At 38.9% G+C, this 27436-nt stretch overlaps 1 protein-coding gene across 5 annotated transcripts in view; it reads right to left on the reverse strand.

Moving 5' to 3' along the window:
- Nucleotides 1-16265, reverse strand: part of SNTG1 (syntrophin gamma 1) — a 343517-nt gene extending 327252 nt beyond the window's left edge. For 4 of the 5 annotated variants that reach the window (XM_027674125.1, XM_027674115.1, XM_027674105.1 and 1 more), the window contains exon 1: nt 15846-16265. The gene's annotated coding sequence lies outside the window, so the exon portion shown is untranslated. The remainder of the gene's footprint in view (nt 1-15845) is intronic. The other variant, XM_027674095.1, reaches the window with a different exon arrangement.
- Nucleotides 16266-27436: the final 11171 nt, after the last annotated feature.

Here is a 27436-nt window from a genome sequence, read left to right on the forward strand (position 1 = left end):
CCTAGTAAATTCCTGCAGTTGAGAACAAAAATCAAACAGATGGTTTTGATCAACCTTAACCTGTTTTAGCACGGAGTTTCTAAAAATGACCAATGCCATCATCATTCAGCTTCATATTTGCATTTCAGGTTTTTTACACTGTAAGCCAGATTTCACAGAATAAATCGGTGTTTTCTAAAAAGATAATTACCCACATCAACCAATGAATATTCATTATAGTTAAAGATGGAACAATATGCTTGATTTGTAATAATGTGTTTTGTTTTCTTTCCAAAGAAAATAATTTTCTAATAATTGCAAGGAAAGGGGAAAGGGTAAAATTGTTACTCCAGTTAATGCAGTGATAATTCAATTTAGTCTTAGCCATCAGCATAAATGTTAATATGTTCTCTTATTCATAAAGCTACAACTGAAAATTATATCACAGTACATTATACATTCCTTGTAGCAATGCTCTTGGCTTCGGACCCAATGAACTCAGTTTATCTTTTTTCATTGAGTTCCAAATTTATTAGACATACCTCACTATTTTCATTTGTGATATAAATTTGTCTGACTTGTTTTCCAACTCTGGAGTAGTTATTTGTCAACCTTTGATAAACAGAAGTTGCTTTAACATAGAATAACAGTTCTCTTTTGTTTGGTTGATGCCCCCAGAAAAAGTAATTTTTATTTTTCTAATTTTTTTCTAGTTGAATGTAAAGGACACCGAGTCACTAGAACAGGATGAAAAATGTAAGAAAGATAAATTATATAATCAATAAAACAGGTTACTCATGTGAAGACATAAAAGGGGTGTAAATCCACCACTGTGTTTTAGTACTGCACATGAAAAAAAGTCTTCCTGCTAAAAAGATATTTTTTAAATTATGTGGATGTGCTTACAAGATTTTCTTCATACTGATCCTACTATTTGTTCAGAATTAGCCTTTCAGATCATCAGTCTTAGAACACATGAAAACAGCACACATGACCACATTCCTTACTTTTTTTGTTACAGATTTGCATTCAGTTCTTACACAGCACTCAAACAGCCAAGGCAAACTATGTATCTTTCAGCTTTTGTTTTGGCTCTTTACCCCAACCTGTAAGATATATTTGGGTAATTCTCTTCTTTTTGGAGTTTATGAAAATCTCTGAAGCACATACCATACTGACATACAGGGGTTTACACTTCCAAAAATGCCTGTGAACAAATGTTTTTCAGTATTCCCAAGTCCAATTCACATAAGGCTCGCAGTTTCCTGGGGATCTGTAGCATGCACGCACTAACATTTTGCCAGGAGAAAAATTTTACTAGAATTTATCACTGAAAATTTAGGTTTTTTATAGAAAATATACTCAGCTAGACAAAAATATTATGCACCTTTCATTTGAACAGAAACCAAGAGAAAGCATAAAGCCAGTTTACAAATTGTGCCAATTTTGCTAGCAATGAGATGTTTTTCCCTCAGTTCTAAGGGTAATTTGTTTAACAGAGTTTAAAAATGAAGGTGTGAATGCTACATTTAATTTTCAAGAGCACTGTATGGTTGTCAGAGGATCTGAATAAGTCTAGGAACAACTTCTTCTCAAATATGTAGGAGCCATAAATAAACTTTATAATTTGTCTAAAGTTCCTTGGAGTGTTAGGTATCACAACACAAATAAACAAACAAACACAAACAAAAAAAAACCTGGTAAAAATTCAATAGTGGAGAAAAATTTCAATTCTAATCAGTAAGCAAATATATCACACTGTACAGTCCTCTGTCACTGCCACAGGAAAGAAAGAGTACAAAGTAATTTCCTTTTATGAAAGAAATGTTTACTATTCCTTCAAAGACTGGAAATCTGGCGTGGGAGATAGACATATGTCAGAGGAAAATAAAAAGTTAAAATGGTAATAAATATTTAAATGCAAATAGGGGTTCTGGAAGTTTATCCCTGTGCATTTGAATCAGTTTCCAGGGCTCCCCTGTGCTTTTGGACATTTTGTTGGGCAGCTCTTGGTTCATAGCTTCTAAGCTCTAAATTGCTTTAATCTTTATGATTGAATAATGATGAACTACAGAGCCCAAAATTATGTGGCAGAAGCCTTTCATCCATCCATCCAGTTTCTTTGCAAAATGTCTACTGCCACTGATCACAGTTTCTCTTATTCCATTTTTCGAACACTGAAGTAAATTTCACAGTCCCCCAGTCATAATTTAAAAAGTACTCAGACAAATTAATGGAAGTCTATGTCTCATATCCCCATCTCTGTTAATGAACTGCCTTTCCCAGTTGTATCATAATTACCAATTTGGCCACAATAAGCCTTAACTAGGACTCACAATACATTTCTATAAACACACAATTGTACTCCATGAAATACAACACAATAGGCAAAACATCCAGAGAGTAACAGAAAACTAAAGAACATGTTGGCATAGTGACCATTATTTTTTTATTTTGACTGCTTACGAAAATTAAGTTTGTGTTATCGTGCTGCATGTATATGCCCACACAAGGGTGAATGGGTGAGAAATACTTGCATGTCTGAACATCTCCAAAAGCCTTTAGGAGTCTGTAGTCTCTTGCCCATACTCAGTTGCAGCAAAATGGGTCATACAGGGAGCAGTACTGACAATAAAATTTTCTAGAGGTTTTATGCAAGCACATAGCTAGATAACAGTCTCCATTATTAATCCAACTGGCAATTAACACATCCACCAGGGATGTGAGCTTTTATTCCTGATAGATAATCTACCACCTCAAAGTAAAACAAAGACAAATGAAAACACTGCTTGCAGAATTACCAACTGCTGTGGAGGGATTGAGGTCCTACAGTGGTGGGCCCACAGAGCTATTTACATAAATGTAATACATGCAGTACCACAGTGGATTTTCACTTTTAAAGAGAAAACATTTCACAATCCCCAATGCTATGCAACAATAACTTCTTATTAAGCAAAGCACGGCTCTAACGGTGAGGCAGTCTGCATATCAACTACAGTTGTTGCCTTTAAGATAGCAAGGCAGATGTGGAAGAGAAAGGCAATGGCACTAGAAGTCTTTTCTAATGGACATCTGTTGTATGCAAGGATAGCAAAACATAAGTTGTAAGTGGTTTAACGTCTCACATCACCAATTAATACACCTGCTTGCTGATTCATCTTACAGAATGAGTCACTGAAAAGGTGCTGTGGGACAGACGGGACTACGATGGGCAGTTCTCTCTCTTTTTTAAAGGGATAACTCTCTTAGACTCTTACTACTATGCTGTCTACACAGTAATTTTTATTAATTCTACATGCACAAGCCTCATACATTAGAGGTCTTGCCAGAACATGAGTACTTTTTTCATGATGGTAAAGTCATTCTAGCTCACTTCTGACTTCTTATCAAAGCATCTGATTTTCATTAACAACCATTCCATTTCTGTAATCTAATATCATTCCCTTCATACTAGGGTATCTTCCCTCTTTCATTTATATTACTTCTATATTTCAGTTTTATTTTAATTCTTTCTCTTAACAGGAAAAATGTGGCATCATATCAAATCCATATCCAAATTTGACCATGGAATTATGGCAGTTTTGAAATTAAATACTAGTGTAGGAAAAAAAATTTTTCCTAAGTCAGAATTGGAGCAGCATGGGTTACTTCCCATATGTTCAGCTGGGTTTTTTAAATACAAACGAAATGCAATTTATTTTAGGAATTTATAGCTCTCTAATAATATCCCACTTTTTCCTTTTACAGTGCTACAGTAGAAAAATAATACATTTATTTAGCAGTTGTGGCTCTATTCACAGACAGAATGCTTGCAGAGAGATTCTTTCAAGTGCTTATTACACTATGTGAATTCTAAGACTGTCAAATGTTCTTCCTTACAATGTATCAGTTAAGAGAGAGACTGGAAAATGAGCAAATATGACTTCATAACAAATTTAATTGATGTCAAGAATAGATGTAGGTAAATCTATTTTCAGTGTTCCTACAACAAATCAAATTCTTTTCCCAGTTTGTGTAATGTTCTTCCGAAACGTAATAGATCAGAGAAAGCAGTGACCAAGTACACAGAAATTTTCTATGAGATCATGCAAAATATTCTGAGAAACCAAAAATGCATGTAAATCAATAGCTAGCACACTATATGCCTCCACTGTCTCTAACTACTGGAAATAAAACCTTTATGTAAACATTCATTAATGAAATCTCAAGGCACCCATCCATGTGACCACAAAGTATGAATTTAAACTAAATGAGATAAATGAACCAAAAGAAGTTTGTGTGACTTGCTCAGGTCTATGTGGTGATCACAGAGTAAATCCAATTCAGAGCTCCAGTTCACGGTTGAGACCCTCTACGCTGTACCCTTGACACCGACAAGCTGAAATAAGTAGCTTTAAATTAACTTAACAGTTTGGAAATTTTCTTAAATGTCAGAAACAAAAAATATTACACGGAGAAAAATTTGGGGTAAAATTCCACTACATTATAGATAAGACAATATGAAAAAATCATAACAGACCAGTTTGACTATCAGTTATTCACACAGCTTCTGAGCAGCCTACAAACTGCACCCACTCACCCCTCTTTAGTTAAGACAGGTTGACCACTCCTTTCTTCCAGCAGTATGCTCGTTTGCTATGCTATGTTATTTTTGGACTGCAAACTCTGAGGAAGAGAGTATATAGTATAAGAAATGACCGAGGTCTGTTTTCCAAGGGAGAAGGCAGGTCAGTTTTGCAGCCATCCAGCACTGCCCACTCATTGGACTGCTTGTTGCCCACACCAACATTTCACAAGCATGATAGTGACTCAGGCAAGAACCAGCACACAACAGGATTCACATCTTATTTTGGCTCTCCCTGCACTTTCCATCTTCACAGTCGGGGTTCAAGAGTAAGACTTCTCTTCACTAATTCACTGCATTTTCTAATTCACTGTACCTTCAAACTGATATGTGTAATTTCTCTTGATCAAGCTGTTCGTTTTTAAGTCCTTTTCCTGTACTTTGAAACTAAACTCTTGACACTTCAAATTTTCTGTTGCTGAACAAATGAAAACTGGTCTAAGTCCAAGGAACCTAACCTGTCACTGCTACAACTGCTGTCCAATGATGAAAACTCCTCCATAAACAAAACATGGATGTTTCATCAAGCTGAAAGTAAATTTCCATGTATTCTGCCCTTGTCTGCTATGTGCTGCCTAAAGGCAGTTATCTAAAAACATTCACATCAAGCACCTGCAATTTCACTGAAGAAATGTATATTAAATAGCCTAAAATTAAATAGTCAAGTGTAGTTACTGAAACAAGAAATACTGTTTTCATGCCCTGTGCGAGGATACCTTCACACACAACAGTAGATTCTATTATTGGTTAACAGCACACAAATGGGAAAAAAAGGCAAAATTTCAGTTACTCAAAAAATTAGGCATTAAGATCTCTCTGAATTATATAAAGCTATTCATACAAAACTATTCAAAATGAACCACTGAAAAAACCCTCTCATTTATCAGTTCCAGATGGAAACCATCTGCAAGCATCCTAGTAGAAGATGACAACTGAATGTTATAAAGGCAGATTTTCAAGTAGAGCATTTTTACTTTTGAATGGGACAGAAAAACATCTATTATAGAAATTTCAGGCAATTCAGACAGTGGTGGGCCGAAGGAAAGAACAAAAGCCTCAGTAAGCTGCTAAATACAGCACCTAATACTAGGCTTTACTGAACAAAACCCTTGAAAACAAAAGAGAGCTTCAGCTTGATGTGAGGAAGGAGGAAGCAGCAGAGGCATGTAAAGAGAAGATTTAATGGGCCAGGTAGATGATCCTCACTTGTAATTCTGAATAGATTTGGGAAGGGTACGCAGACTGAGAAAGATTAACTGAAAGAGGGTCAACCTCTGTACAAGTACTGGCCACTGTGTACTTTACATAGGTGTAACAGAAGCCACAAGAAAATCCACCCATGTAATGTGGCTGTTCTCATGATCAAAGATGGTTTTATTACAAATTTCAAAAATTGTAGGGCTATCCAGGCTGACAAGCACTTAGTATATCATATTTGACACACATATGTAGACATTTATCTATTACAGACACACGTATACACACATATATGTATGAAGCACACTGCTAAGTCATAAGCCTGTAAAGGATAAAGCAGAAATACTGTGGGGGGAAATCATAAGTGTGAAGCTCTAATGAGGGATCATCCTCAAAAATGTCAAAATGAGCTGCTCTCACATTACCAATTTTGTTATCCCTTCAGGGAAAAACTGGATGAAAAGCAAAAATCAAGCCTCATGGAAATTTAAGAGAAATGTATTCTCTGTATACATGTGTTAGTAACCAGAAACAGAAACAACTGTTATGCCTGAAGTTTTACAGTTGAGTTGATAACAGTCTTTGTAACCCAAGTCACTTTTATCGTGATGACACCTTTACCTCAAAAAGGTGCCATCTATGATCACTGCTGTACATATGAACAACAAAGAAATGCTCTCCACTTACCACTTCTTCTTTGAATCATATACTTTTTATATCATTGTATCATGCCATTATAGGATTTTTATGATGAAGATCTCACAGGTTTCCAGAAAGTAAGTCTCAGAACTATGAATCTTATAAATAACCATGACTAAACACATGCTCTCCTGTAAGCTACAATCCAAGAAGATGCCAGAAAGAACCTAGTTCATAGCCTTCCCAGTGCTGACTGATTGCAAACATAGGAGCTACTTGCACGATGAGCCAGAACATGCAAAATGGGAGACAGGAAGAGACATCACGTCAGTAACGGCTGTGAGAAGAAATGAGAAGAAATGCCCAAGATTTTTGGGACAAAACACCCAGCCCAACAGTCTGTTTTGCCACAAGCAACAACCTGCGGCATGTTCACTGACTTGTAGCAGAAATATTACGTCCAAGCTTTTAATAGGAGCACTCCAGCAGGGCCCCAGATACCAGGTAGCTACTCAGACAGAAGGGACAATCATATAAGTAATTTCACACTTCAGGAGCTGCCTTGCGTATTTCAGTAAATCAAAAGCTTCCCAGCCTGATGAAAACTGATAGTGAGGTAGAACAACATCCTCTCCATGGCTGAGGAAGGAGCTGAGTCAGTCACACATCACGCCTGCCATGCTATTACAAAACACCTGCACTCTTGTTCCAAGCAACTGCATGCAGGCTGCTATGGAAATCAGCAGTACAACTGCCATGAGGATTATCCCAAGAACTGCTTCTCTATACAGAGAACAACACACAGTTCTCCTTTCCAGGAGCTACAGGACTGAAAAGCCTTCTAATTATGAGCAGCAGCATCCTTCATTTTAGATACCTGCTGCATGCAACATACCATGTTATTTTTATAAATTACTTCTTCATGGATTTTTATTTCCCATTATTTTGAAGTTTTAAACATCATTCTGAAGATTTGATTCACAGACTCTAGAGAAACCCTCATCCTAAATTGAAGGCTGCACAGATAGGTGTTATTGGTACATACAGTTATTCCCAATCTAGAGCATCTTTATGTGCACTCACTATGCTGAATTTGTCGACATGGTCAAAAACAAAAGAAGTCAAACACTGCTTCTAATCTTCATCCAAAATGGGCCCCAGTACTGTGAAAACAATTGGGTTGTATAAGAGATCATCATTTCAATGACTAGCATTACACCGTAGTACTTAAAAGAGTGTTTTCAGATTGTTTATCATAATTTCTAAACACAAGAGTGTATTTCAGATGGATGGCGTTAAGAAAATCTTTCAAATAAAAGATGCTATTTATGTAATCAGATCTTTTGAAGCTAACAAAAAGCTTTGACAAACAGACAGATAGGTATTGACCACAGGTTTTGAACACATAGAACAGTCTATACACTCATAAATACAGGTTACTACTACAGATGTGTATTTTTTAAAGATAAAGGACTAGCTTTCCCTGCAGTAGCATCTCCAGCTATTTACATGCCATAAACCTGCAGAAAGTGACATTTAGCTGTAATTGCAAAACTTCAAAGCATTTCATCATTTTTGTGAGCTTTTGTGCAGAGGTTTTTCCAGCACTTTAAATGCCTGCAGAGAGAGATCTTATATGTAGGAAGATCTAAGATACTTCCTGCCATCCAGAAAAGACAAATCTGCTGCCATAAAATGAGGAATATAAGTTAAACTTGTGTATTGCTTTGTAACTGAGGCAATATTGACACTTGATCCATGAAAGCAGCCTCCTTGTCATCCACTTTCTCTGAAGCAGAATTGGTATTTAGAAAGCTCACAATCTTAATTTTACACTTTTACAATTGCCTCTAGAGCTGGTTTTAGCTATTTGTTATAGCTCTACTTGCTGGAAAGGAAGATGCCCAGACAATTTTCCTATGGAAGTTAGAGTTGTGAAATAAGGGTCATAACTCCACTTAGTCGTCAGAGACTTTTGAACAATATAGAGGCTATTATAAAAACAGGTCTGTGTAGGAAGCCAAATTTATCACAGAATTCATCTTGAGACAGAGATACATGTATGTACATGTATTGGAGGGCAAAAAGAAAGAGAAGTCCTGATGATACCACTTTTTTGTCTCTCCTAACATGAGACAACATGAAGACTTCACTAATTTTCATGTTGCTTTTTATGCACTCAGAGACCAGTCTCAGAAAGTCCTGAGTGATCTCAGGCTCAGAGTTCTGCAGTCGTCAAAGAACTGTATAGAAGGCATATGGCTGTATACACATAGTGGTTGGTACTACCATGCAGTAGCTAGCAAGAAAAGTGTTATGTCATTTTATGCTCTTGAGAGTAAAAGAAGATGCTGGATAATGCTCTTGTAATTTTCCAAAAGGAAACTGACCCAAAAATACTTTACTTTTCATTTCCAAATTTTTTTCCCCACAAAAAATGTCTTTCCTATAGTTAGACAACTACTGTAGAGTTAACTGTAAAAGTAAAAATCAAGTGTCATTTCAAAGAGAAAAAATCATGGACTCAATCCCATAAATACAGACTAAATAATAAATTATTTATTAGTCTCAATAAAGAGTTGTATATAGACACACAGAAACATAGCACAAAAAACTACAGAATCTCACACTTGAGAAAGCAATCAATTGGATGCAACACGTATTGCATGAGGAGAATAATGTTTGAGATTAACCTTCAGATTTTCATTTCAGAACGAAGTATTGTAACATCATGAAGAGGTTAAAAAAGGCAGTAAGTCGTACATGTGCAGGAGCATAGTGACAAATGGCAATATCAAATCACTGTTAACAACAGAATTTGTCCATTAATCAGAGCATACAATGAATACTTTCTAGTCCATCTACCAAAAAACAGAAGGTTTAGGGTTTTTCTAAACTAACAAGAAAACTTTACAAACATATATAGCATTGAGAACATGGAGAATAATACAACAAATAGAATATAATTCCTGATCAGTAAGATCAGCCCTTTCTTTGGAGGTTAAATAGGTTATTTAATGTAGTGAAAAGGAAAGCTGATGCATAAAACAGATTATTAAACTCAAACTTAAGCAATTTTAATTAAGACATCCCAAGAAAACAGCCCAAGCAATCTCACAACTACATAAGACAATAAGTGGTGAAAAGAAGCATATTATGAACTATTACTACAGTTGCTTAAGAATTAACTAGTTGAAAGACTAATGACATGGTGTAGAAAGAAATTATCTACTTGTGCATTCAATTATCCAGGAAGATCCTTCCTTAACTCAGTGAGCTAAAATAAGGCAAGAGGTGATCATCATCAGATGCTGTCATGATTTCTATACACTTTGCCTGGAAATGTCTGTAGCACAGTTACAGTATGCTTCCCTCAATAAAATTCCTTCATGAATGTCGCTGTATTTGACAGAGAAGTTGCTTCAGCTGAAAAAGCAACAGAGCAGCTATTTTCGCACTTACATTAATGGAGTTGCTTAGTTTGGAGACAGGGAGCCCTGACACTAACTTCAGCCCTGGCAAGGCCCAACCATGCCCCGTTCATAACATGTTAACCCCTCTGGCTCTTGTAACCCCAGTTTGCTTTTATATCCATTCCTCTGGCTGATTTTCAAAAGACTACTTTTGCATTTTACCACTTATACATTTTATATTTGTATTTATATCTGCATTCCATATTCACGCAGTTGTTTCATGAAAAATGTAAAACACATAACTCACGGAATGAGAATGAAGGCACTCCAAATGTTAAAACCCACAGAGACACAGGTCTGACGCTGATTTTTACTCAGGATCTATCTTCAATTAGGAACTCTACCCATGCATCAGCGTGTGTTCTGTTATACGACAACAACCACTCTGCATGGGCCAAACCCTTATACTGCTACATAAATGTTTGCCATTTAATAACCAATTAAAACAGTTGCAAGAAGAACTGTTTGTGAATTCTGCTGCATTCAGCAACATACAGCTGTGATACCAACTGGTAATGGATACAGGCAGACAGCTGTGTGTGATGAAACCTAAAAGTGCAAGACAACTGTAGAGCTGATGATTTTCTCCTCGCTTTTCACTTGAAAAAAATCTGATTAGCATAGATTAGTTCTGAAAGGCTGTTTATAATATATATAAAATGAAGGAGAGAGAGCAAAGAGTTCCCTTACAAACAAAATTCTAATGGCTTTACTTCTTTAGGGGTCAAAAGCAAGCCAAAGAAAATCAATGTCCATTTGTGTTGCTGAAGCTGAAACATACAGTTCATTATTCACAACTGTTAAAAGAGTAAATCAAAACATCTTGCCATACAGAGAAACTAGAAAAAGCTATCTTACATAATTTTGAATGAAGATATATTTAGAAACAGCAAAGCATCTCATAAACAATTCGGTAATTAACAATCAGTGCTTTATAGTAAGGCAAATATTAACAGCTATGCTATGTATTTGAAAAGATTTTAAAAGATTTCCAAGATCTTAGTATTATACTTGTTGAATTCAGAGCCATTTTTACACTAAATTCAATAAAAATGGCCAGAAAGAACACCTAGAAAGAATCAGAGGGTATGATAACTATCACTCATGAGATGAAATTCTCTTTAATTTTTGACAGAAAGGGGAAGAAAAATGAATGTCAGAAACAGTGCTCCTATTCTTACTTCTCTATGGTTAGCTGTATATTTTAAAATAAATTTAATACAAGTGGAGGGGGAAAAGGCATGTGTTTTGTTTTATTCAAACAGCATCTGCTCACACTTAATTCTATTTGAATAATTTGATCAAAAGCAATATAAAATTTACTTAAAGAGTCATTTCTAATGTCTTCAACACAAAACCCAATACTTTGTCTACTATTTGAAAAAAAACACATTGAGAATGAACAAAAAATAAAATAAAGCCAAACTTTAGAAGAATATGATGAATAAACTTCTCCTCCTCTGATAATGTTATCTCAGAAGCTCCAAGCAATGAACATTTCAGAAGTGCTTGATGTAATAAGCTTTAAAAGCATATCTTTGAACCAAAATCTCACCTGACCAAGGAAGAAACACTGAAATCTAACAGCAAGTGACAAATACTTCATAGGCAAAAACAGAGAATTCAACACTCTTGAGGTGAGCTCCAGATGATAATGACCTGCAGAATAATCAACTGAGCCAACAATCAACTGCACTCATGGCATCTCTGAAGTCATGAGTTTTTTCACAGACTCAATATCCATGCCAGTACTAAAGCAGTAAAACATCAGTGCCTTTACCTCAACCACATCTCACATCAGGAGTTTCAGTGGCTGTTGAAAAGTACCCTGTGAGCACCAGTGTGGGACTTCTGCTCTGCTCCAGGTCTTACTCCACATCTGGAACATCCACTTCCATCCTCAGGGCAAGACTCTGTTCAGCTGCACTCAGCTTTTGGCATGGGGGACCTCCTGTGTTTCACCGCGGAATGTACAGCAGAGACTTCCATTAATCATCCATGCCTTATCTATGAAGTACTTGAGTGGCACAGCAGACTGTGTCCAGCAGTATCATTTATCCATGTTTTGGCCTCACATGCAAAACCCCAATCCCATCTTTTAGAACATTTATACATAAGTAAGTCAAAACTACTGCTACACTCGCATTAGTATCACAGTGAAGAACTTCTATGGTTTTGTCCAACATTACCCAAAGTAAACTGAAGAATTAATAAAATTAATCTTATCCCAAACACTCTTCTTGATTAGTTTCCCTCTATTCATTACTTTAATAAATTGAAGAGAGCAAGTCCCCAGGAAACAACGCAGCCCTTGGCTACTGCCAAACCAGACTCATCACACAACAGAGCATTTCACCTCTTTTGGCCAATTCAAGTTTATTATTGAAGATAAAGCTCATAGTTTCAAATGGCAGTGACAGCCACATCTTAAGTGTGCAGTGGAAAAAAGCCTTGTTTGCATATCACGTAGCTCCTTTTCTTCATAAGGAGTAGACGCATCACCTACTAAATCAATCTCTCAAGACGGATAATAATTTCTCCCTTGGATAATTAAATATATGTATAAATTTCACTGGCTGTGTCTCCACTGCATTCCCTGATGTTGATTATAGCTGTAATCTTGAGACATGATCTGGTTTGGTTTGTTTTTTTAATGTATGCTTTCTCAGAAAATCTGCAACAGGAATGCAGAAAATATAGGTAGGCCACAATGACAGTAAGGCTTTGTGACTCTTCCAGTGATGGTAAGCAAACTCAGGGAAAATACAGAAGTTCGTCTGTGTAATTATGCTGAGCCAGTGTCACAGCATACTGCCAAAGGTACAAGTTGATGTAGCAGACTCTCATTGGGATTCAACCCAACCACATTCAATCCTCTCCCGGGGAAACCTGAACTGAAAGCACAGCCATGAGAAGGGCCAAGAAACACGACACACTAAATCTATTTGATGTTTCTTATCATTCACTACAACTCCTTATCTTTTTAACAATTCATGCAAGCAGACCTGGCAAGGACTACTGGTAAGAGCTCAGGCACAAGGACCAGTGCTAAAATACAAGCATTATCTGAGCACTTCAGAGGGAAGAACTGAGAGCAGACTACAGCTCTTGTTTGTCTTAATATTCAATCTAAAATGAATAAATAGAAATGACACACTCAACTGGGTTGGGTTGACTAGAAAATTCCTGCTTAACTGTTGGTGTGTTTAATTTTGCTTACGAGTCTTTCACTCAGTTCATGAACACTATGCCCAAAAAGCCAAAAAACATGTCTGAGTAAACATGAAAAAAAATTAGGAATTAAACATAATTTCTGAGCTTGCCCTGACATTTCTGAATCAAGACAACATTTTCTCTAATTATAGAGATTTCCATAGTGTTAAACCAAAAATGCATACTATAAAGTTGAATAGACTGTACTTTGGAAATCTCAGATTCAAAAGATACAAGCCAAGTGGGATACAGAACATTAAAGAGGATACTAAAATAGCCTTACAGTAAACCCTATGACAGCCACTCCTGAATTTTTAAAATTAAGAACTACACACATTGTAAAATAAAGTATAACTATGCAGGAAAGCTTTCTGACAAGTATCAAGTAAAAGATAAAGAAAACATGTGAAGATAAAGGGTTCTGATTAAAAACCTAGAAGTGAATTTTCTAAACTATATCTTTAAAGACCCCAAGTCTTACCTTCCTCTTTCTTTTCAAGTTTCTAACAGAAAAAGAAGCATTCATTTTTTTTTCTAGCAGACCTTGCTAAAACTCGGTTCTTCAGCCACATAAGAGTGAAAACCTGACTGTAAGTGAAAGTCTAGAGCACCATGTTCTTTAATTCAGTGATGGGGATCTTCATTAGATTATCTCATAGCTATAGGACAAGACACTGCAAAAGCCAAATGATACATCATTAAATTATGTTTTCTTCCTCTCCAGGCAAAGAGTGAGAACAGCATTAGATTAGTTTGAAGGACTAAAAAGAAAACAAGGAAGAGGGCTCTGCAACATGAATCAGAAGTGACAAAGCTAATACAATTTTTAAACTCTTTTTATTTATATAATGAGGCATCAGCACTTACTTATGTTAATTGTGGAAACCTCTAATGTAATACATAGCCCAAATGAATTCCACATCACTGCATGCTTCAGTGTTTCATGATCTCCCTTGCACATGCCTAGTGAAAGTCTGCCACTCTGCAACAGACGAAGGAATTACTACAATAAAACCATAGGCAGACTTCGCTACAAACTATATTTTTTGATACGAGACAGAATAAGCTGAGTGTTTTAAGTAACAGATAGGTTTGCATCCCACTGTCTAGCAACAGTTATTCTATTTGTGTTTCACGGCATCTTCAGAGAGTCAGAAATATGAACCACAGGAACACTATCCATAAACTGTACTGAAACAAATGACATTCCCCTCAGCCAATTTACCCTCAATAATCTCCATCAACCATTACAGGAAATGTTTACTTTATCATTCAGCTATAAACTTGAGTTAGTTACATGTTCACTGCACGGACATTCCAACATTTTTTAATCATATCATGTCAATATTGTATCTTTAAAAAAGTGTATTTCAGTGCATAAAAAGATCTCTTGCTGCTGACAAATCAAAGTTCATTAACCTGGGAAGCCTTAAGACTGCCACATACACCCACACACTCCTTTTGCTTCAGATCTCACTGATTAGAAAATGAAATATCCAAAACTCAACAGACATTTCATGCACACTGGCATTTTCTGCAGGACATTTCCAACACTGCAACTTATACTTTAATCACCATTTGCAAGTTATTTCCTACACACATACCTTGCCCTGCTGAAACTACTGGTGGAACTGAGCTCCTAGGAAAACATCAGCCCTTAGCTATAAATCTGTGTAAATGCTTTTATTCTGTGCTGCTTTCATGTTAGAACGCAACATGTATCAAGGTCACTGTAATAGATTGCAGTTTTCAGGCTCATAGAGATGACACAGAGGAAATCAATATGAGCAAACTTAATTAAACACTGTCTAAAGTTCTGCCTTCTCCCAAACCTGCCCAGAATTCACATCTCTATTCCCTGCGTTTCAGAGACAGGTGTTTCATAGATATGGGAAGGCAGGCAGCTTAGCTTATATGTTATCACTGCTGAAAGGTGAACAGAATTCATTATTTACATTGTGACAGGTCTGCTCTGAGCTCTCTGAGTTTTTAGCTGGAGATTACAGCCCCATGGGCCTCCTCCTTTGAAGTGGAGTTCCTCTGAGAGCAGAATTAGTCCCCTGCCTGCAACCTGTCCTCCATACATTGAAATAAATTACAGTCAACTTTTTTTTCGTGGCTATGTCAAGTATAGCAATAAATATCCACAGGCTAAAAGTAAGCAAACAAACAAGGCTGGACAAACCGTAACCTCACAGCAAGAGCATCTCAAAGGAAATCACTAGGCAGGGCACAAAAAACTTAAAGGCAAACAAATCAAAACTCTGGGTTCACTATCTGAATTCATAAGTGAGTATGAAAGGCTGACATGTATTCTGCCTCTTTCCCACAAGAACCACTGATAGAAAGCAATTAAAGGACTCCTACAATTTAGTTACAGCTCAGCACAAAGCGGAAGGCATTTTATATTAACGCCTGTAAGAAGGCATCACCTCTTAGAGTTGGAGAAGTGGGAAGCGCTGGGACATGGAGCTTCCTGCCCGGCTGTGCGCCGGAGCACCGCATCAGCGGGATGCCCGCGGTGGACTCCGGCGGAGTTGGAGCGGGGCTCCCCTGCAATCCCGGCCACCAGCCTCCCGCACCTTAGCCCCCGAGAACTGCCGCTGGCGCCGCCGACCATCCTGCCTCCAAACCAGGAGCGTGCGACCAGCGGTTGCAAAAAAAAAGTCGCTCGAGACAAAGAGAAGGCAGCGAAAAGGCAACAGAAAAGGAGAGCTTACTTGCCTATACAGCACCGCCGGACGACCTCCTCGCAGCTGGTGAAACGCTGTGCCGCTCGCCCTCCTCCCACCGCTCCGCGCTAGTTCCAAAATAATTCCACCGGGCGCCGGCACATCCCCGGGCTCAGCCGAGGAGCGCAGGGAGCCCGGCCGCCTCGCCCCCCCGCCCCGTGCCCATGGTGCCAGCCACAGCCCCGGCAACTCGCGATCCTTCCCGCCGGCGCTACCTCGGGGCGGGCCGCCGGCTAACACAGCATCGCACCCCAGCCCCAGCCGCCGCCGCGGGCTCGAAGTCCGCCGCCGTGCCGAGGGGGGAGCGTGGGGGTCCCCGTGCCCTTCCCGGAGACGAAGCGGGGGCGCCGGGAGGGGGAGTGCGGGGAGGCAGCGCCGCCCCTCCGCGGCGGCGAGCGGCCAGGCGAGGCGCGGCGAAGCGAGGGGAGGCGAGGCGGCGCCGCCGCCAGCGCGGCCGCAGCCAGGCGCGGCGATGCGGCCCCGCCCGGGACCCCCGCCCGCCCCCTCCGCTCCCGGGGCGCTCCGTAACACCGCCCCGCTGCCGGCGCCACCAGATCCGGTGACGCGCAGCCCTCCCCCGGGCGGGCCCCCGCGCCGGAGAGGGGCGAGCGGGCGGCGAGGCGGGCGCCGCTTCCGACCGGCCCTGGAAGGGTGAGCTGAGACCACCGGTGACAGCAGCCCGTCCCGCCGCGGCGGCCGGCGACCTCCGGCGGGCAGGGGCAGCGAGCTCCCGGGCTCGGCCCTGGAGCTGCCGGCCCGCCGGGGTGCGGCGGTGTTCCCCTTGGCCGCGGGAGTGCCCGGAGCCCGCGGAGCTCTCCTCGGTCTTGGGGGGCTGAGGCTGTCCTCTCGCCCGATGCCACGGTGGGAAAGTTATCCACCCCCCTCCCACCTCAGCGAGCCTCCGCTTTTGCTCGGCTGCCCCGGCTGCCTTTTCTCCCGACCGTGTGACTGGGTATAGGCTGGCTGCTCGCCAGAGGGAACGTACATCGACCCCCATATTGGGAAGAAATTTGGTGCCGGTTCTACCACTTTGCCAAGCTGGTTTGGCGCGGCAGCGGCGCTGCTTTCTCCCCGCTTCGTCTTCCAGCCACTAACCCGGGGCACGGCTCTGCGGCCCCGACCCCGCACCGGCGAACATCCAAACCCGCTCTGCCGGGCTGTCTCGGGCAAGGAGGGGGCCGAAGGGGAGCAAAGGGGTGAGGGACAACCTCCCCTGTGCCTCCCTAAAGCCCTGCGTAGTTCTCGCCCTCCTGCTCCACAGGTCCGTGCTTCCAACAGCCCACACGGCGCCTCGCTGAAGATCCCCTGCAGGCATCGCCGTCCCCGTCGGACAGCGCTGCGATGACACAGAATAACTCAGCTATGAGTCATTCACACACCCCCCCCATATATATAATACATATATATGTATGTATATGTATGAACACACCTCCCGCGGCGGCCGCGGGGGAGCCGCGTGTCGCCGCGGGACGGGGCCGCCAAGCATCGACCTGCCCCCGCGAAGGCAGAATTAACGCAGGAGGAAAAAGGGGCAAGAGGGATCGCGGGGGAAGCCGCCACCGGAGCCACCTCTCAGCAGCCCGCTTCCCCCGGCGATGCCGGCAGCCGGGCTCGCCGCAGCGAGCGCTGCGGGATGCTGCGGGCAGGGAATCCCGCTCAGCGTAGCGTCCGCACCTGCTTGTTGTGCGGGAGAGCCAGCCCGTCGGGGGGCTTTTGCTAAACTAGGAGTGGGGGGATCAGCCGTGGTCTCATCCGCATCCTCTGGGCCCCCTTCCAGCTCTTGGAAATGTTTTTCGTCAGTTAAGCTGAGAATGTCAGGGAGGGTGGTCACAATTAAAGTCCGGTAAAAGGCGTTTGAGCTTTGCTTTTCTGCAGCTCCTCCGATAACCCTTTTCCTGTTAACTGTTTTAAGCTTCTTGTAATGAAAAGTGATTTTCACAGGCATCTTATAGTTAAGGGCTCTTCTTCAACGAAGCTGGTGCAAACAAAATATTTCCGTTCATTATGAGTTCCTTTTATAAATATTACCTTCAATAATGTGCAGTGAGCCATTTGAGGGGGAAAGGATTTAAAAAGACGGCTTCATGCAGGTTAAATGCAAAGATAATAAAGTTGCTTTGAAGAATAAAGTTAACTGTTGAGTTGATAAATGCATGAGAATATGCAGTGATAGTTTTCATGCCTAATTAAACAGATTTGTATTACAGTTCTCATCTCGAGATACAGATATTTATTTTTTTCCCTGTTTCTTGATGCTGTATTGATGTTAACAGTGTTCTTGATAGCTACAAGCTAGCCAAGATATCCACTTTATTGTGGTTCTACTGAAAGACTGACTGGTTTGAACTGACAGTTCTCCTGACAAGAGTGAAAAAATAAATGGTCACAACTATACATATGTTAGGACTGGGATGATTGAAATATATGTCTGAAAATTGAAAAAAATTTAAATGTTATGAACCAAAAACTAAACAGAGTCAAAGACAGAAGTGAAGTGGAACTGTAAGCCTCTTCACTCATGCTTTGCTGAGAAAGCCAACACTCAACACCAGAGAGCAGTTTTAAAACAAGTGGAAACAAATAATATTTTATGATCTTTTAACTACTCTATCTAGAGCCAGTCCCACATTCAAATTCCAACAGGGACAACCTCCTTAGTTTTCAGTATTGAAGTTGCCTTCACATACCTCAAACCAGGGTATAGATTAATTGGTACATATGTTCCCCTGTCTGTAGGAAGATCTGACATCTTTTATGGAGACTTCTTGCTTCTTTCTTTGTGTTGTGATGATGAAGGGTAGGATAGCTTAAACAAGAAAGTAAGTTTTATTTCACAAGAGGAAGCTGTTATATTTTTAATGCAGGATCTTTCAAACTGTTGCTACATTTCTTAGAATATGTAAATGTTACAAGTTTCATTGTCAACAAGACTATGCTGGAGGTGAACTCTACTAAACCAAGTGAAAAAAGTGCAGTGCTTTTAATAATTATCAAACACATGATTGTATGAAATAAGTGTGACAATTTTACACATAATTAGAAGATGACATTCATGTTGTGTTTTTCCTTCAGGCAGCACAAACACAACAGAAGATTCTTACATATATAGAAACCAGATATCAGATAAACTTATGATGTAGTCAAGAACATGAAGCAATCTTTAAAGTCAGGGTGAGGGAGCCAGAATTGGTTTTGTGTAGTTTGGGAAATGTTAATTAAGAAATTTCACATAACAAGCTGATGGTAGATTGGCTCCTGTTCTAGATTCTGCAGCTTCAGCAGCCTGGCACCACTCAAGTCATCAACAAGGATGGAGTGACAAAGGAGGAACAGCATTAAAAATGGAATAAATAGAGGCTAAACACAAAGATAAAATTGCATTGTTTAAGAAATATGAGAATGAAAGGAAGAATGTCACCCAACAAGCAAGCGACATCCTTTGTAAAACTTTATTGACTATCTATCTGCAGCAGGCCATTTGTCTCCTTTTCCCTTAGCAAAATTACTATAGCACCCAATCTCTTTTTTTTTTCTACTGAAAGTATAGCTCACTTTGATTATGGGCAGAGATTCTGACATTTGGAAGCCAAACACTGATGTGTATGTCTGTCACACATAAGCCTAGTGGTGAAAGTGCTAGGAAATAAAGAGCAGAGAACTAAGGCTTTGAAAAACTACATGGGAAAAGAAACTACCAGTAGCAGGGGGGGAAATAAGATGAATATATAAGAAAGATGTTAAGATGCTTTGGGAGATAGAGTGGAGAGTGTTTTTATCCATCACTGCAACATTGGATTTTCTGTTCATGTAGCAGGTCCTATCACCTCTGGTAATACATCATGGCTGATGGGTTATTAATTGACTCTGGGAGAATAGAATTAATCTATTTTCAATATCCACTTTTGGAAAAGATAACAATCAGAGTAGCAAATGTAACACCCTCTAGGACAGGTGTCACACACTTTATAGTAAGTAGGTCACAAGATCATCTAAAACTGTTGTCATTGGTACTTCCTATGTTGAGGTACAAATGAGGAGCACATTCCCAATTTCTGCTGGCATTGTTTAGTTTTTAATTTCCATTCCCATCTACACAACCATGTCCAGAAAAGTCTTTTAATATATTCCTTCATTTCCCCACAATTAGTCTAAACTAAGCTTCACAAAAATACTCCATTTACCAGTATCTGGCATCCTTATGTAAAATAATGTGTCATTTTTCACCATGGTTTGTAATCTGAAAATCTGACTGGGGAAATGATGGAGACCAAAATAACCTCTTACAGTCTGTAGGTGGCCAAAAAATCTGCAGCTATATTCCATAATATTCTTTGCTGCTATGATTTGTTTCTCAAGAGCTCTTGTCAATCCATTTAAAATTCTCACTCACATAGGCCCAAAGAGAGACATAGGGGTTTGTTCAGACTGGAACAAAATATGCTTATATATTAAAATCCTTCTTTTCACATGTAAACAGGATATTGGCAATTCCATAAATTCTACATGAATTTTTACTTTGAAATTTGGGGGGTTTCAAATAATCTCAAAGCTTGGAGTATTTAAACCCATCTATATTGAAACCAAACAGCAGAGAATCTCAAAAAATTGAAACTGTGAAATTCATAGTTTTAATTTTCTCCTTAATCCCAAATTTTACACCTAGCCTATGCATCATATTTAGTACTGTTATTATTTATGCTAGTATATAATTGGTTTGCATCTCATTAATGGGTAGTTTCAACTTAGAAGAGAATTTGGATAAAACTGTAACAAAGGATTTTAACTACTTTCAAGGAAATTATCTGCAGAATTATCTGCCCTAGTAATTACTTTATTAAAATCAATTATCACAAATTAAAAGGCACATGTAGCAAACTGTAGGATCTAAGAAAATTATCAATTAGCTTTTTCAGTATTATTCTCAGCAAAAAAAAAAAATCTTTGCATTATCACAATTATCCTATTTCATCAACAAAAGAAGATAAAATGCTCTTATATGCATCTAAAAATCAATTTTACACATAGCAAAGTTTGAAACTAGTTTCTTTTTTCCACTTGGAAGAAAAATAACTGATAAAAGTATCTTTTGAAAATAAACAAATACTCTGTAGGATTTAAAAGTGTCCATAAGAAAACTAAAATATGAAAGATTACTAAGGATGGGAAAGAATTTATTTGTTACCTTCACAAGTGGTAACTAAGAGACGAGGCAGTGTAATTCAAATATGGGATGTAATCTTCAGATAATTGTTTAAAACATTTTGAAATATATGTGGATACAGGTATAGTTTAATGATTACTACGTCCCTGGCATTAAAGATCATTACTATACTTGAGGCAATTTCTGTGGATGGAATGAAAGTCACAGTTTTGCCCCAGAGTTGAAGCCCCTCTGCAAAGTGTGGCTTAGGTACACAACTACATCCAATACAGATAATCCCTTGCAGATGGGTATTAGGACATAGTCTGCCCAGCATCTTCGACCTGGCCCAAGGGTGTGCCTGTGGGAGGATGAAGAGAGCAAGGACTATTTCATCAGTAAATGCTTTCAGATGGCTCAGTATTTTTTTCACACTTGTAGCTCCCAGAGAGAAGAGATAAAAAGAAGCTGCTTCATGGCTGCCAAGAAAGTGAAGAGGTGGTTCTGCCTATGGATCAACAAGGAAAACCTTCCTGCCTGGAGCCACCACAGCATTGCTCCAAACCTTCAGTAGAAGGGACATCTGCTTTAGCTCAGATTTTCCTCCTCAGTTCCACAACAGCAATGTGGTGTTCTGTGAATAAATTCAGTGCTTGCTGTAAATGCAAAGAATGGCAACTGTACTGCAGAAAAGGGGAGGTAGGTGTCTCTTGTTGTGAGGAACATGCTAGGTGTATGTATGCTGAACTCTGCATATGAAAATGTAAGAACCTGGCCTACTTTGACTGTCCTGTAAAAACTATGCAGTCTTCTGTCACAAGGCATGAGGTTTGCATGCATGACCTACACCTAACCCTTGAGAAAACCATCTGGGCTGTAGTACCTGCACCACTGGCTGATGTTTCTTGAAGAAGCTGACTCCAGCTCAGAACTGTGTGACTCTCTCCATAAATGAGTCAAATACTCCAGATCCTTAGCTGTTGAATAATCAACATTGCTTTTTAATCAGTCTTGAAGTTTTGGGGGTTTCCCCACCCCTCCTAGCCATGGAGTAGCAGCTCAACAGCCATGAAATATTTCCCAACATCACTGTGTGCTTCTTCCACCACACTTTGGTGCCACCTGCTGAACATGAACATGGTTCCTACACAGCTCCCAACAGTCCGGTTTCGTAGAGCTTTCTGACTCTCGTCTTTGTTCAGCCCCCATCTCTAGTTGCACAGCCTCTTCCTCTCAGCACAGCATGTCCCTGCCTCCAGGCTGTCTTGGTTAGCTGTCTGCCAGAAAATACATTGTTTCCCACCTGAGTGTTTTTCCATGGTTTCCAGGGACCAAAATGGAGATGAAGGACAATAGTAGAAGCGTGATTAAAAGCATGCTTTTTGTTTGGTTGTTGTTTTTTATTAAGCAGACTACTTTTAGTCGTAATGAACATGGTGTTATCTACTAAGCTAGCCTTCTGGTGATGTCCAACAAAACCTAATGTTGTCTGCAAATTCTCTGCTTCAGTCTGATACCAACAGCATAACTAGCAGAGCTTTGTATGGTTCCCTTATCCATTCCTTGGAAGGAGCACACTTGGCTCCTCTACCTTGATGTGCTGCTCCAGAACAGCTCCTCTGAGCAGATTGCAGCTGAGGGCTTTGTCAGATGTACACCATTCTGCAGGGTATCAGGGTGCTGCGAGGCTCAATGGCTCCCTGGGGACCACCCTGGTATAGTGATAAAGTCAGTGACAAAGTCAGGTCCAAAGTCAAGCTGGGGAAACAACCCACAGATCAGGATCCAGTTCAGCAAGGTCTGTGGCCAGGCATGGTCATGGTCATGAGAGAGCTGCCAGTAGGCAAGCCTACAACATGTGCCTGTGTTCTACACCAGAGACTGATGGCCCTGAGTGGATCTGAAACGAGGTCCTGGTCCCATGGGCAGGGGTGAGGAGAGTAAGGACTGGAAATGTCCTCAGGGCCCTTGTGGTTGATTCAAATAGAAAATATGGTTCACCTGTACTTCACCTCTTTACTTATGAAGTAAACCTACTCCTGGACATTCCTATCACAAAGGTTTACTGCTTTCTGTATGCGTGTGCCAGATTATCACTCATTACAAAAACATGAAGGTACCAAGCCAAAGCTTCATCTCTGATAACAGCATTTCCCAAGAGCTGTTGATTCCAGGGCAAAGCAAACCCTCATGCAATTCCAGAACCGTTTTGCTCACAGCCATAAAAAGCCACCCACAGCATCTCATTCAGAAGTCATGAACAGGGTTTTCTTTTAATTAGTATAAGAAACACTCACATAAAATGTTTCTCATTTTTACATAAGGAAAAACATTTTGACATGATACCTTTGAAGTGTTCCTTGTGAGAGGCAATCAGCAGCAATGAAAGCTAAGAATGAATTTGGATTCTCCACCTCTACTTGTCTTTCACAGTAATAATCTGTCTTCCAAGTATTGCCCCTCTATAAATATTATATATTGTTAATTTTTTTTTCACAGAAGGAAAATGAGGGATGGAATAAACATGGTGGGTTTTTTTAAATTATAGGTGAGATCTGCTAAAACTAAGAAGAACATCTGCATCCTCTTAGTGCTATATCAGTGCTCTAGTCTTGCTGCCTGCATTATCCTCCCCTTTCCTGGAGGAAACTTCCCTGACCCAGTCGTCTGTGGGAAAGCTTTAGGCACACTTACAGACAGGAAAGAAACAAAATTAATGGATAATATATAAATTTAACCAACTATTTTAGCAATTAGTAATAAGAGGAGGAATTAAAACATTGAGAAAAGTGTTGTAGAATTATAGCCTTAAAAACTCTTTATTCTGCATTTAATATACAATTTTCTCTGTAAACAACATGTATCCTATTTTCTGCCATTGGTGACATGGGAGTTGACTTCAGATGATCAACTTCTCTCTCAATTTCAATTGCTGACTTTTGTAAATTTCCCTGGTTTTTGCCCACTAGTTATTTATTAGTTCATAAAGGCATTTTTCTTTCTTTTACTACAAATATTTGTGTAAAAATAATAATTAATTTATTCTCTTCTATGCATATTTAATTATTTTAGTAGACTGTGTTATCATTATAAAAGGTTGACTGAGAAAAAAAACTAAGTATTATTTAAATAAACCAAATTAAATTATTTATTGTTCTCAGAAGAGTAAATTGAGTCTTAAGTATGTTCTGAATCTGTTTCTCCCTTAGTAATACCTCTCAAAAATGATCTGGTATTATCTGCAGATGTGATGAAAATAACCATAATTTAATATGTACTCAAATATTAATTGCATCTTGTTCATGATGAAAACAAACCACTTGTCAGTATGTAATGGTTGAACATTGTAGTTTTTATAGGTTAATTAGCCTTCTACATGGGTCTCATCTTCCAAAAAAAAAAAGAGGAAGACTAGACATGCATCTCAAAGCTATATTACTTTTCACTGCAGATTTTACTTGAAGACTAAGTATAAATGGGTCACTGATCTATCACAAAGTTATTAAATCCGTAGCAAACCCCATCATGGGTAAGGTTGCATGGCTATGAAATAAATATTAATTTCTGGCTTTTTTTTTGAAGTGGCACTAATCAGTGATTTAGCTTTTATGACAACACTCTTATGACTGCTCTAAATAAATCTTAACTCTGTCTTTCACTTAATTTTAAAAGAAAATACTGAGTTAACATTTCTGGTTGAGTTAGCATTTGTTTTCCATTGTTGATAATGGCTTTCAAAAGACACGAGCAAAAGATTTTGCATAAATCCTGATTAAAAAGGTAGCAGAGTTTTATATATAAACAATACATGTATTTTACAAATTAAATAATTATGAAATCTATCAGTTATATTGGCCACAAAATGGGGAGAAAGTTCATTTTTATTTGGTAGGAAATGCTGTGTTGTTGTTAACATATCTCAAAATTTTCCAGAGAAATAAACAATTCAGGAAAGCTCCCTTAACATCAGTGAAAAACTTTATAATATTTTCTTCTTTAATGCAGTATAGTGAAATTAGAAGTAATTTCTAACTGGAGAAAAAATATGTATTTTCTCTTCTGATAAAATCCCTTTGTTTTGATGCTTACATCAAAACATAGTTTTTTCAATCTGACTTGGTGCCACTGTGGCTCACCACCAAAATGGTAAATGATAAATTTGATAAATTGACTTCTCTGCAACAGAAGCATTTGGTCAAAAAAAAAATCAGAATAATTCTGTTTATAAAGTCTATGTACCAATCTATGTACTGCTCGTGCAAGGTATTTTGACTGATTGATATCTGATTCCAAGATAGTATTGATGGGTTTTGATCTATATCGAAGCTTCTTTGTGCCCTTGTATCAAACTGAAGGCTGGAACAACTTTGTGCAGCAGCTCTGGTACAGAAGTTGATGTACACCTGCTAATAGCCAAGTCATTTACTTTCAACACCTGTGCTGACTACTTCCTAGAGGTTTTACATTAGCATGCTGGCTCCCTCTCTGCTGACAGAAAAGATTGTTAACCTGAAGCCGTTTCATGGACAAAGATACACATTCTGACAAACTGAAACACTGAGAAAATACCCAAAGAAAACTAGTCCAAGCTGAAATATGGCAATTGTCATTATAAAGCTTACTTCTGATAAAAAGTGAGAGGTTCAAGAAACTGACACATATGTAACATATTCCTTGTGTTCTTCCTGGTATGTCAGGCAAAAGACTCTGTCTGGCTTTTGTGGTTATCTTGTCTAAATTATGGTTTTTGCTTTTGGCTTCCTCGTGTCACAAAATGGTTTAAAGCTCCCAAATCACAGAGGATGTTCACTTAGGAGATACTCCATAGTCTCTTGTGATTAAGTACTCTGTTAAATCTACAACCCACACATTAAGATCCTGTGAAAAGACTCCAAAGACTGACAACTGAAGTTAAAAAGGATCTTAGGAAACTTCTTACATCTGTCTGGAAAACTCAGGTTTATTCCCATTGACCCTCCTGTACTTGATATTCTAGTCTGGGCAATAATCCAAGCTCTTTCATGAAACTGCATTCCCCCAAGCCTGCTTAATATCACTAGCTCTTAGATAGCAGGGCTTAAAGTTTCAAGACACCTTGAGATCTTTTAACCCTGAGCTATTCCTGTGTTACGGGATTCACTAAACTGCATGCTGCTCAAATAGTAACAGCTCAGGTGGTGTCTTCAGTCTGATTTCTTTTGATATCAAAGTCAGTGAATCTTTCCTGTCCACTGTTGCTCATTCAACGCATGAAAATATTCTACCCAGCTATGTCTGAGACTCCAAGAAGGAAAGAGAGAACTCTTAAGAAAGCTGGGAATAATGATGGTAATTTTTTTTAGTGGCAGATGGTGAGGATCATGGAGAGCCGTGTGCATGTATGCACATACACAGGAAGACTCCCTGAAAATCAACAATCAGGGCCCGACTATTCTAAGTACAGCAAAAGAACTCTGAAGTACCGATTGTTAAATTGTTAGTGTTGTTCTCACTAAGTGTCCTTAATTCACATGTAAATATTAAATAAAACCATTACTTAAAAGAATTTACACAACATGAAGCGTTAATATCTAATTATATCTGAAGAAAACATTTTGTGTCTCAATGATCACAGCACCACCATCAATTTATGCCATCTACATATCATAAATCTATACAAAGATTTCTTCCAAAATATCAAAATGCCACATAGGACCAATGAAGTTGGAAATGTTGGGAATATATGGAGTTGTGATTAAAAAAGTTGCCTAAAAAAAAGTAAAAAAAAGAAAGATATTAGACTGATGGCTCTTATGGGCATATTCTTTACCAACGATGGCAATCATGCTTGCAGGCTCTGGTGGGCAGCCCCCAGCAACTCTGAAGAATACACTTTATTGCATAATCTCAGGATTGAGACTTCTCTAAGTATTAGCAAAATCTAAAAGAAAAAAAGAAACAAAACTACTTATTCTTTTAAAACTTCAATTATAACTTTCTTAAATGTTTCTAACAACTTATTTATAAAGTGGCTTTTAAAAACTATGTCTGCTCATCATGTGTGACACAGATGTAGTTCTGTATAGGTGTGTCTTAGATGATAATTAATTATTTCGGATTACAAACTGGACATTCATTTGGTATTATCACTCAACATTATTACTGTAAGTTCATACATTAATCCCACCAAGTCCAAAAAAAAAAAAAACCTGAAAAATTAAACTTGATACTGTTTCTCTAAATCAGTGATGTGAAATTTTTACTGAAAAGTCAATTAGGGTTATTAGAGAGTTTCCTATAGCAAAATCAGTACTAAAAGAAATAATGTTCAGTGTGGTTTTAGTGTAAAAGCACTTAAGACTAAGTAAAGAAACTCTGCTCCATGACTATTGAGAAATTGCTGCATTAGTATTCTTTTTCACATGCTAAAAATTAAGAAGGAAGCTCATATTTTCTCTAT

This window comes from Neopelma chrysocephalum, unplaced genomic scaffold (genome assembly GCF_003984885.1).
Source record: "Neopelma chrysocephalum unplaced genomic scaffold, ASM398488v2 Primary Assembly neopelma1_22, whole genome shotgun sequence".
NCBI classification, from domain to species: domain Eukaryota; kingdom Metazoa; phylum Chordata; class Aves; order Passeriformes; family Pipridae; genus Neopelma; species Neopelma chrysocephalum.